Genomic DNA, 12,758 nt, shown 5'->3' with positions numbered 1-12,758 from the left:
ACCTATAATATAGTCAATTAATGGCAGTGATGGCCCAGTTAATAGCCTCTTGGAAGCCCTACCCCTTTGCAATGTGACTTTGCAACTGCTCCCATCATGAGGTAGAGTCTTTTTTTCCACCCACTGAATTGGGCTGGCCTTGTATCTCTCCTTGGTAAATAGAATACTGGGGAAGTGATGGTATACCAATTGTGAGTTTAAGTCTCTTCTTTTTTTTTTTTTATTCTTTATATATGTTTGAGAGAGAGACAGAGAAACAGAACGTGAGTGATGGAGGAACAGAGAGAGAGGGAGACACAGAATCCAAGCAGGCTCCAGCACAGAGCCCAATGCAGGGCTTGAACCCACGAATGGTGAGATCATGACCTGAACTGAAGTTGGATGCTTAACCGACTGAGCCAGCCAGGTGCCCCTAAGGCTTTTCTTACTCTTGGAACCTTCTCTCTATTATATGAGTAAGCCCAAGGCAGCCCATTAAAGAATGAAAAACCATGGAGATCATTACACCAACTGACAATCAACCAACCCCTAGAAGCAAACCACCTAGCCAACTTGCAGCTGACCACCAATCCATTAGGGAACCCAAGTGAGACCAAATAAGACTCCCAGCTTAACCCAGGGTAAGTTGCCAACCTGAAGAAATAGTTATTGTTTAAGCTGCTGACTTTTGGAGTGGTTTGTTACACAGCATTAGCTGATATACCAGTTTAGACTTATATATAGACATACATTCAACTACCAGCCTGGCATCTCCATATAAATGGTCCACAGCCATCTTAAAAAAAAAATCTACACTATACTGTTGATTTTTACCCCCACATACAAAACCTCCCTTTTTCAATCTTTTCCTCTTGGAAAGTAGCTCCACTATATATCCAGATATTCAAACACAAAATCTGAAAGCTATCTTTAATTCTTCCTTTCCCTTACCTCTCACACTCAATACATCAGCAAATCTTGTTGACTCTCCTTTCTAAATTTGTCTTGAATCTACACTTCTTTCCAGCACCTCTAACATCACTTCTCCCTGTCTAAGCCTCTTCTGTCTCTTGCTTATAGCGATACAGTAAGCTCCTATCTGATCTTCCCCACTCTACTGCTAAACTTCTCCAACCCCTTTTCACACAAAAGTTAATTTTGGCTTTAAAAATTCTACAAGATCATGTCACTAACCTGCTTAAAACTCTTCAAAGACTTCCCATCATGATTAAAATCAAATCCAAATTTCTTATCATGGCCTGTAAAATCCTACATGACCAAGCCCCTGTCATTCTCTCCAATCTCACCTCCTGCCCCTCTCCCTTTAACTCACCATATCCCAGTCCATTGGCCTTCTTGCTTCTCCCTGAACAACCAAATCCCTCACATCTCAAGACTGCCATTCTTGCTGTTCTGTCTGCTACAAACCTCTTCCCTTGCTTTTTGTTCTTAATCTGGTAGGATCTATTACATCCTTCTCAGGTTAAATCTCACCACCTCTTGGAGGTCTTCTGTGGACACTCTCAAGTGGTATTCCTGCTCCACTCATTTTCCTCCATCAGCCCATCCTGTCCAACTCATTGAAATTGTTACAATTTCTTATTCTTTGTATATTTACTTAACAATTCCTTTCTTTTTTCTTTTTTCTCTTTTCTTTTCTTATTTTTTTGCCTGTCTTTTCTACCAGATCAGAAGTTGCATGAGGGCAGGAGACTGTGGTTACTTTGTTCATTTAATATCATCAATGCTTACCACAATTTCTCTCCCACACTAGGCACTCAGGAAATACTAGTTGAATAAATGAATTTAATACAATCCCTTCAATAACAATGTCAGATAGATTTTTATTACCCCAATTTTGTAAATGAGAAACTTGAGGATAAATATTATCTGTATAATTATTTTTCAGAGCAGATAAAGGGATGGAAACATGATAGCGAGGCTAATTTGTTTAAAAAAAAAATACAGTAGGGGACTGGAACAAAATTAACTGGAACAAAATTACTGGGAACACTTGCAAGGCCTAATCCTTAATCCCTCAATCCAGTGACTTGATTACCAAGCAAGTGTGCACTTGTTGGGAGGGAGTGTTGTAAAGAGATATGAAAAACAACATGCCCCAACTCACAACTGGTTGTTTCCCACCCTTGGACTGTGGTTGCAGCTCCCAGAGTCATGTCCTCATGGAAATAAATCCAGATGTAGGAAGAAAGGGTCATAAAATAATGTTTTTTCCTTAGCACCTCCTTCTTAGCAAAGAGCAAAATATTTCCCAAAAGCCTGCAGCAAATTTTTAGTTATATTTCATTGGCCATAATTTGGTTCTACTCCTACTTCTAGACAAATCATTTGCTAAGGAGACCACAACTGCCACGTCTGGTCTGCATTCATCACCATTCATCACCTGGACTAGGCTTGTTGCCACACAAATGTATCAAGATTTGGTATCTGTGATAGAAGGGGAGAAAAGAAATTGATCATGTAAGCAACAGCATCTGTCACAGCAATTCAATTATCCTGTGTTATTTTGTCCCATTTTATCCTAGAAATTATAGGTGCTATAGATTTAGTCCATGGGCTAGGAAACTCAGAGTTCAATCTCATGACATTGAAGGTCAGCAGGGTTACAGCCTATTTTTCTCAGAAATTGATGAACCCATATGTTGTACTCAAAGAATTTCAACCTCTCACCTCTTGGCAATGGATAAATTCAAATACCAGGCATAGTGAAACAAACAAACAAAAAATGAAATCATAAGGCACTTTTCTGATGATAAACCTAAAATTGTCCTGATAAATAAATCTAGCCATGTTTTTAAATTCAGCACTTTAGGGGCGCCTGGGTGGCGCAGTCGGTTGAGCGTCCGACTTCAGCCAGGTCACGATCTCGCGGTCCGTGAGTTCGAGCCCCGCGTCGGGCTCTGGGCTGATGGCTCGGAGCCTGGAGCCTGTTTCCGATTCTGTGTCTCCCTCTCTCACTGCCCCTCCCCCGTTCATGCTCTGTCTCTCTCTGTCCCAAAAATAAAATAAAAAACGTTGAAAAAAAATTAAAAAAAAAAAAATTCAGCACTTTATGCAAATATCAAAATACATCCCTTTTGACAAATCTCTATGTTCCTTTCCTCATAGAGACGACTTTCATTTTCCATAAAATTCCATCTGTTTACGTTTCATGCAGTCATACAAAAATGCTGAACAGTACGTATAGACTAATAGAGGCAAGTTTGGCCTTGGGGAACCAGCTTTTGCCTGAGAATTGGATACTAGTCTTGCTATATCCCAAAACTGGCTGTATGAACTTGGGCAAGTTGCTTCATTTCTTCTTCTGTGAAATAAAGAGATTAAATAGACTGAGAGCTTTCTAGGTTCTAAAATTCTGTGATTATATCTGATATCCAAGTTAAAGCCAAATGGACAATGTATTGGTAAGGACAATTGATATTATAACAAAAAATCCCCGAAATTATAGTGGCTTAACACCATAAAAGCTTATTTCTTACATAATGCTCCAATTAGATTCATGAGGTGTTCCTGGTGTCTCCTCCTAGCAGTGTTTCAAGCACTCAGCTTCATTCATTTTATGGTGCTAGTGTCCCCTGCATTTGGCTTCCATGGTTTCTATAAGAGAGAACATGAATAATAAAACAGGAGGTTTTATAGCAGACATGTCAGTCTTGGAAGATGCATTGTCCAGAATCTTGTGGCCAGAATGCATGGCCCCAGACAAAATAAAAGTGAGGTTGGATAATGTAATCTGTGAGACTATAAAGAAGGAACAGGATTGAATAATACTGAGCCAGTGTCAGCCATAAACATTTTTGGATATATTTCTTTCTTTGAATTCCAAGTAACTAAGGGAAATAATAATCTTACTTTGAATATTCCTATTGTGTCACTGCTTATCCTGTGTTCCCTAGTACCTCATACTACCACTATGTTTTATCATGAATTAACTCTTTACATGTCTATGTCTTACTAGTTGCTGGGAGCTCCCTGAAAGAGGGACCTTGTGTAATTCCCCTCTATACCCTCAGCGCTCAGCACAGTGGATGGCATCTACTAAGGATTGGAGATCCTGAACAAATCAGAAAAGAGGATATATTCCCAACTGCTTTGTCTTGATGTTGGTGGTCAGTGCTCATTCCCAAATATCTATATTGAGGAGGCATGATCTATATGGTTTGATTTTTGTGTCTGTATGGGGGGAGGATAATGGTAAAATTATGTTTGTTTAATGCTTTAGAAAAGTTTTAAGAAACAGCATTTATCATTTCACAGAATGATGGGGAAGGTTTATTAAATGGAGGTGAAGGAGGTAAAACTATCAACTTTGAACCCCACTGGTGTGGCAGAAGGATGGTAGTGAGAGTAGGTAAAGAGATGATTGTGTGTTTGTGAAGCTCAGATCTTTTTCAGCACAAGCGGACTGAGCCCATGGCCTTAACAGGAGAAGATATTAAGGCCACCACAATGACTGGCATTATAGTTCTGCTCTAGAACAATCGCTGACATTCCCTCCACCCATCCCATGGTCCAACACTGACACCCAGGATGGCCTAACCCCGAGTCCACTCCCAAAGAAATGATTCTGCAGGTTGATAGAATCTCGAGATGCCCATATCCCAGAATTAGAAACTATCCCTGTGGCAGTCTCAGGTTTTCAGCATACAGACCAGAGATGCACACACAAGTTTCTTTTGTTTCAAGTTAAGGATGCATTTTCATGTTTTTTTAAAATTCAACAATAATAAACATTTGTTGAAAGCCCAACTTCTAGAAATGTACTACTCAATACAGCAGTCACTAGCCACATGTGGCTATTAACATTCAAATTTAAATTAATTAAAATTAAACAAAATTCAAAATGCAGTTCCTCAGTCACACTAACCACGTATCAAGTGTTAAATAGCTACATGTGGCTAGTGGCTACCCCAACTGAACAATGCAGCTATAGAATATTTTCTGGCATCACAGAAAATTCTACTGGACAGAACTGTTCTAGAAACTGCTTCCATATAGTGTGTCCAGTTTTCTGGATCAAGTTATCTCAAGCCTATATGGTAAAAGATATGATAAACTCTTTTTAGGATATCAAAAGAGGACCTGTGTTTTGCTAAAATTTAGATACATACATGCAGTTTCTTAAAATAAATTTACATATTTGAAGGGTCAGTCCACCTTGGAAAGCTAAATTTCTCATCTCTAATATGAATGAAGTTTTAACTGCCTGGAACTCAGCCATCATTATAGATTAGAGGTTAAATAAAACAACAGATCTAATATCTCCTGACATGTTCCAAAAAGAGAGACAGAGAGAGAGAGAGAACAAGCAATGTGAGACCCTTTTCAGATAACAGTAGAAGCAAGAATGAACTGAAAAGGAACCTTGCCTACCTTTTGGGTATTATCTCCAAACACGTATCATTTGAAAAATAAAATTCTATTTTAAAATATTCAAAGCACTGAAACATTTGTACTCCTCATACATGTTAACCTCTAAGCTGTATAATAAGATATGGCATCATTTTTTTTCCCCAAGAGAAGTTAATTTACCCAAAAGAAAAGTAAATTGGCCAGGAACCTATTTTGTCATTGGTCCAGGAGAGGCAAGAATCCTACCTAATCATCAGAGAGGCCATCTGGGCTAGTTATTAGAGATGTTCATAAAAATTTCAGCTCTATTTCTCCAGGAATATGGGAGATCCACTTCACCACTCCCTAAAGTAAGAGAGGCCAGATAACTTGTTTGCGTGGTTAAACATGAGCAGGAGTGATGTATGTCTCTTCCAGTGTTAGCATTTAAGTTCCTGTGCTTGGCCGATTCCTCCTTTCTCTTCATGATGACAATCATGGAAGCCCACACGGGAGTTTCCATTCATGGAAATCCATTACTGATTATGATGAAGAAAGGCCCTGCTAATTTGTATCAGACAAACAGCAAGTAAAAGAACCAACTTTTATTATATTAAGCCATTATGAATATGAAGGTGTTTGTTACTGAAGTACAATCTAGCCTGTTGTGACCAATATCATCCAAATTCAGGTCATATGGCTCAAAATGGAAACAATGAGTTCTGAGCCCTTTGTTTTTGTGAATAAAAATTAAAAAGCCATATATATGCAGATCAAGAGTTAGACAGAGGCAAGGGATCAAATTTGACAAAGTCAGTACTAGCCTGGATTTCCTATAGGCATTAAACATAGGAAGAAAAAATAGCTTGTTCATGTGAGCATAAATGGTATGTAGAGATTTATTTAAGCTCTGCTGTGAGTTGGGGCCTCTTTTTTTTTTTGCATGGTTGAACTAAAAAATGCTATATAGGCTATGTATATCTATGATGCTTTTCCTACGAGAGGCTTAAAATTTTCATTCCCTTCTTTCTAGATATGCTGCTAAGATCTTTTTTTTCCCCTTTAAGAAAAAATAAACCATTAAGATTAACATCCAGCTTGCTGAGTCATTTGTTTTCTACTTGATGTTAACTACAGGGATCTGAAGGCAGCAAGGAGAGAGAAAGAGACACAGAGACAGAGATGAAGACATGGAGAGAGAGAGGAATTTAGGGAGAGAAGGAGAAAGATTGATTCTAGAAAGAAAGAAGAAAAATCTGTTAAGTCAAATGGAAAAGCAAAAATAAAATTTGAAAGATTTGGCTATGACATCAGTTTTCTTACTCTGTAGTGGAAGCCCTTTATACAATATTTTAATGAAAACTGTAATGTGATTAAGGTTTGAATTGGATTTTCAGAGTGGAAAAGGGCAAGGTCATTAGAATGGGAAAAACCTAATGTTTTTAGCACAGTGCCTCCACTATTAGCTGTCTGACTAACAAAAGTCAGCTAACTTTTCTGAGTCATGATTTCTTTGTCTATAAAAAGAGAATAAAAAAACTTAGCATATATGTTGGTCGGAAAGATAGAATGCTATAAAATACAGTAAAGGACATTGGAAAGTGGATGACACCAAGCAGAGATCACTGTTTCTTTCTCTCTTTGGACTCTCACATTATCTCTTCTTTATTCTACCAGAAAGTTTCTTTCTCTATAAGGATTTTTGAATACCAGCTTTAGAAGGGCAAACGTAGTTCTAATTCTGCCGCTTACTGGAATACTGTGTTAAGTTTTTCACATTCCTGGGGCACCTGGGTAGCTCAGTCAGTTAAGCATTCAACTCTTGATTTCAGCTCAGGTAATGATCTCACAGTTCATGGGATGAAGCCCTGTGTGGGGTTCTGTGCTGGGTTCTCTCTCTCTCTCTCTTTCTCTCTCTCATAATAAATTAAAAAATTGTTTTAAAGTTTTTCACATTCCTTATTTAATATTCACATAATTCTCTGTAAGTTTTTCCCCCTTTTACAAAGGAAGAGGCTTATACAGAGTTAGAAATTTGCCCAAGTTCACATAGATAGCCTTTTAGTAATCTAATGCCACAATAATGCAGTCTTGCAAAATTCCTCAAATTCAGGGGCTCATAAACAGCCGTTTGGTATGCTTGTCAACCTGTGGATCAACTGGGAAGTTCTGCTCATCTGAATTGCCTCAGCAGGGTCCACTCATGCAACTGCAGTCATTTGGGGTTTGGCAAGTCTCTCTAGTCTATGACCAAAGAACAATAAGTGAGCAGCAGGAAATGGAGTAATCTCTGACTTCTTCATTAAATGAAATGCTGACCATGAGCCAGCAAACTAACCTTCCTTGGACCCTAAGCCAGGGACCTCCTTTGGTCCAATGCCTTAAATCTGTACAGACCTGGAGTAGGGAAATGATGAAGCCAATGATTCTGACAGAAAGGATGCCTCAATCTCCATTTAGTCCCTGAGAGAGATGACTGACAGCAGGACAGAGCCTAGTACGGGCATATAAAAAGCTTCTAACCCCTAGAAGGGACTAGAAGGGAAGGATTTCAAGGGAAGGGCAATCAAGCTTGGGAATACACCACAGCTAGAGATGATTGGAGTTGATGCTTCAACACAGTGCCACACCAAAATGTGGTCCATGAACCAGCAGCATCAGCATCACTTGGGAGTTTGTTAGAAGTGTGGACTCTTGGGACTCCACCCTAGACCTCCTGAGTCAGAATCTCAGAAGCACTTTTTTAGGAAGAATCAAAATAGACTCATATCATTGAAATAGCATCTGTAGCCAGATTTTCACTAGTAGGTGAATTAACCCTTCAAGTCCCAGCACCTTGCTGAGCCTCTGACGTCCCAGCCAAGCTTTTAATACCTTCAATTGCTCAACTGGCCCCACTCTCTAGAATGAACATCTATTATTTTTGCTTACTTAGCATCCATTCCCCTTCCTGTTGACCTCACTCAGAGACCATTCTCCTCCTCAACTCCCAGTCCATGTCTTTTGGATGGGATTTATCATGGGAATGGACATGTGACCCAGGGTACCGAATTAGAGCACAACACCCTTCCAGTCACAGTGACTGGTTCTGGAAGAAGCACATAACCCAGGACTAGCCAATGAAAAGAATAGTCAGGGATATTTGTTGGAACTATTAGAAAAGCAGCATGCTCTTTTCTGCTATTGAGCACAGCTAGTGGAGTCTATCTGAAAATGAAGTCAACACACAGATGTTAAGAGATTAATTTTTGATGACATTGTTTGAGCACCTGAATCTAGCTTTGCTTGAAGCCAGACCTAACGCTAGAGGTTTTAATTGTGTCAATACGTTGCCTTTTTTGCCTAAGTTATTGAAATTTGGATTTCTATAACTTGCGAGAAACATATTCCTGATATACAAAGCCACCCCATGTTCTAAGCTTGCTGACCCCACACAAGTCCTCACTCAGCTCTCAGCTTCCACTCTCTCTTCTGTTCCTCATCACTCATGACATGGTCATTTTCCAAACTCCAAATTTCAAAATTGTTTGTAATTGTACTTGTTTCTATGGTCACAAGCCAAATGGAGTTTCATAAGATAATATTGGTCATGACCCCCAGAGATTTGGGTGGACATTATTTTTCCCAAGTATAACATAGACCTGAAGTTTTGGGTTCTATCAAAACCTCATTATTCAAAATGTGGACCAGGAGCATCAGCATCATCTAGGAGCTTGTTAGAGATGCAGAATTTCAGGCACCACCATGGATCTGCTGAATCATAATTTTCATCTTAACAAATCCCCAGTAATTCATGTACTCAAGTGGCAAAAGTTACTGTCTGGGAGTTAGAAGACTGGTCCTATCTTCCTCTGTCTCAGTATTTTTTTACCTGTGAAATGAACAGACCGGGCTATTTCAGAGATTTACCCCAACCTGGACTTTCTATGATACTCATATTTTTCAGTCCTTGACTCAGACTGTGACAGCTTAGCATGCAAATTAATAGAAACTGCAGGGGGTGGGAGTCAGAAAAATAAAAGAATGCTTCTATCAGTCAGAAAGCAACTGGTTGGACCATTTGTGTAAAATGATATCAACCTCCAAGTAGAAACATATTCTATTTTAAAAATGAGAAAACAAGCCCAGAGAGGTAAACCGGTTTTCAAAAACCACATAGCACAGATACAGCAGAGCAGAAATGGGAAGATATAGTATTGCTGAGAAGGTACAAAAGAACAGGGGTTAGTGTTTGCACATGGTTGTTCTGGTGCTGGGCTGCCTAGGCACTTATTACAGGGTCCTTGGGAAGATACTTAACTGTTCCGTGTCTTGGTGTATTCATTTGTCCAATGGACATTATAGTAGTACAAACTTCATGATATTGTAGGGAATTAAATCTGTAAAGTGTTTAAACTATGCCAGCAATATATAACATTTGATATATGTTTGTTAAAGAAATAAAAATAAATCTTGATCCCAGTCTAGAATGATTTCCATAGTATACTGCAGCTCTCCCATGCCAGAAATATCCTCTCTTTCCCCACAAGATTTCTATAACCACCAGGCAATGTGTCTGAAACCCTACCTTAGTTCTTTTTAAAATTACTTTAGTATTTTTTAGCTTGGTGAACATGAATTAATTTAACACGAATTTAATATTAATCAGTTAATAAATGGTGATCCATTTTTAATAGAAACTACCAAGGCAGCAGGTTAGCTCTGCTAAGGTCTTAAAAGGAAAAAGGGATTTAATTAAAAGATTGAGTGAATAGAATGAAACAAAAAGAAAATAAACAAGGTAACTCCTATTCACCAATTTATCAATGGCTTACCCACAGCAATAGTTTGAAATACTGGATACATTTGGGAGGCTTTAAAAACATTATCAATGTCCAGGGCTACTTCAACCTAATTAAATTAGAATTTCTGGAAATGGTACACAAGCATGAGTGTTTTTAAAAAGCTCCCTCTAGGGGCGCCTGGGTGGCTCAGTCGGTTGGGCGTCCGACTTCGGCTCAGGTCACCATCTCACGGTTCGTGAGTTCAAGTCCTGCGTCAGGCTCTGGGCTGATGGCTCAGAGCCTGGAGCCTGCTTCCGATTCTGTGTCTCCTTCTCTCTCTGCCCCTCCCCCATTCATGCTCTGTCTCTCTCTGTCTCAAAAATAAATAAACATTAAAAGAAAATTTAAAAAAATAAAATAAAAAAATAAAAATAAAAAGCTCCCTCTAGTAGGCTGAATGATGTCTCCCAATGATACCAGGTTCTAATTTCTGGAACCTATAAACATTATTTCATTTAGAAAAAGTGTCTTGCAGATGTGATTAAGTTAGGGAGCTTGAGATGAGATTATCCTAGGTTTTCTGGGGTAAGGCTTAAATGAAATCAGGCTTCATGTATCCTTATGAAAGGGAGAGATTTGGACATATGAGCACAGAAGAGAAGGCGATATGCATTTAAGAAAATTGTGTATTCTGTTGTTGGGTGGAATGTTATATAGATGTCTGTTAGGTCTAGTGTGTTTTAGTGTTGTTCAAGTCTTTGAATGTTATTGATCTTCTATTAAGGTCTTCTATATACATTGAAAACGGAGTGTTGAAGTCTCCAACTATTATTGTTGGAAGTATCTATTTTTCCCTTCAGTATATTTGTGGTTTTGCTGTGGTGTATATATTATTATGTCTTCTTGAGCAATTGACACTTTTATTATTATAAAATATGCTTCTTTGTCTCTAGTAATAATTTGTGTCTGAAGACCTATTTTATCTGTTATTAGTATGGTCAGTCCGGTTCTCTTATATTTGTTTGCATATCTTTTTATGTCTTTTTTACTTTCAATCTATTTGTATCTTTGACTATAAACTGGGTCTCTTATAGCCAGCATATAGTTGGATATTTGAACAATTTAACCAACTTCTGTCTTTTGATTCAAGTGTTTTATCCATTTACATTTAATACAATTGATGAGGTAGGCTTTATTTCTGCCCTATTGTTATTTGTTTTCTACATGCCTTATGTCTTTTTCCTCTACTCCAACTGCCTTCTTTTGTGTTAGATATTTTCTAGTTTACCATTTTAATTTCATTGTCATTTTGTTTCTTTTACTATGTTTTCTAGTTATTTTCTTAATGGTTGCCCAGTGCTTAGTACTTCATGTAAGGTAGTTGTGCTACAACAAATTTCTCAGGTGTTTTTGTTATCTAGGAATGTCTTAATTTCTTTTTTGAGTGATAGTTTTGCTAATACAAAATTCTTGCTTGGAAGTCTTTTTCTTTCAACACTTTGAATATATCATACCATTGTCTTCATGGTTTCTGATGAAAAATCAGCTGTTAATCTTATTCAGGATGGCTTATATGAGATGAATCACTTCTGTATCTGTTTTCAAGATTTTTTTCTTTGTATCTCCTTGAGTTTTCCTACTTGAAGTTCAGTAAGTTTCTTAATTATTTAGATTAATGTAATTTTCCAAATTTGGGATGTTTTGGCCATAATTCCTTCAAATATTCTTCCTATCCCTTTCTCTTCTCACTTTCTTATACTCCCTTTATGCATATTTGGTACACTTGATGGTGTCCCACTTGTCTCCAAGGTTCTATTAATTTTTTAAATTCTTTTTACTTTCTGTTTCTCAGACTGAATAATTTTAATTGACCTACATTTATTTATTTTTAAAAAAATGTTAAAGTTTATTTTTGAGAGAGAGAGACAGAGCTTGAGTGGGGGAGGAGCAGAGAGAGAGGGAGACACAGAACCTGAAGCAGGCTCAAGGCTCTGAGCTATCAGCACAGAGCCCAATGCAGGCTTGAACCCACAAACCATGAGATCATGACCTGAGCCAAAGTCAGATGCTTAATCGACTGAGCCACCCAGGTACCTCAATTGACCTATCTTTAAATTTGCTAGTTCTTTCTTCGGCCAACTCAAATCTACTACTGTCCTTCTCTAATGAATTTTTCATTTTAGTTATTATACTTTTAAGCTCTGGAATATCTATTTGGTTCTTTTTAAAAATAATATCTATCTCTTTATTGATATTCTCTATTTGGTTGAGTTATTTTTCTAATAGTTTCCTTTAGTTCTGTAGACATGAGTTAGTTCTTTTAGTTCTTGACATAATGATAATCACGAACTTAATTTTTTGCCCAGTTAGTCCAGTATCTAAGTGTCCTCATGGGAAGTCTCTATTGATCATTTTCCTCCTGCTTATGGGCCATATTTCTTTACATGCTTCAATACTTAGTTAAAAACTGTACATTTAAAATAGTATAATGTGACAACTCTGGAAATCAGATTGTCACCACCACTACTCCTAGCATTAATTACAGCCACTGTTTGTTAGTTTAGTGATTTTCCTAAACCACTTCAGTAAAATCTGTATTCTTTATTGTGTGTGGCCCAAAGTCTCTGTTCAGCTAACTTAGTGGTCAGCTAATGAATGGACAGA

At 37.9% G+C, this 12,758-nt stretch overlaps 1 long non-coding RNA gene across 1 annotated transcript; it reads left to right on the top strand.

Moving 5' to 3' along the window:
* Positions 1–250: 250 nt before the first annotated feature.
* On the top strand, positions 251–6,600 carry LOC132665263 (uncharacterized). Its single transcript, XR_009604038.2, has 4 exons — positions 251–620; positions 2,320–2,460; positions 3,959–4,109; positions 6,469–6,600. It is a non-coding gene; the product is annotated as an uncharacterized LOC132665263 (long non-coding RNA).
* Positions 6,601–12,758: the final 6,158 nt, after the last annotated feature.

Source organism: Panthera onca, chromosome A3 (assembly GCF_046562875.1).
Source record: "Panthera onca isolate mPanOnc1 chromosome A3, mPanOnc1 haplotype 2, whole genome shotgun sequence".
In the NCBI taxonomy this organism is placed as follows: Eukaryota; Metazoa; Chordata; class Mammalia; order Carnivora; family Felidae; genus Panthera; species Panthera onca.
The sequence above is the reverse complement of the archived record's forward strand: the minus strand, read 5'-3'. Positions and strand labels throughout refer to the sequence as shown.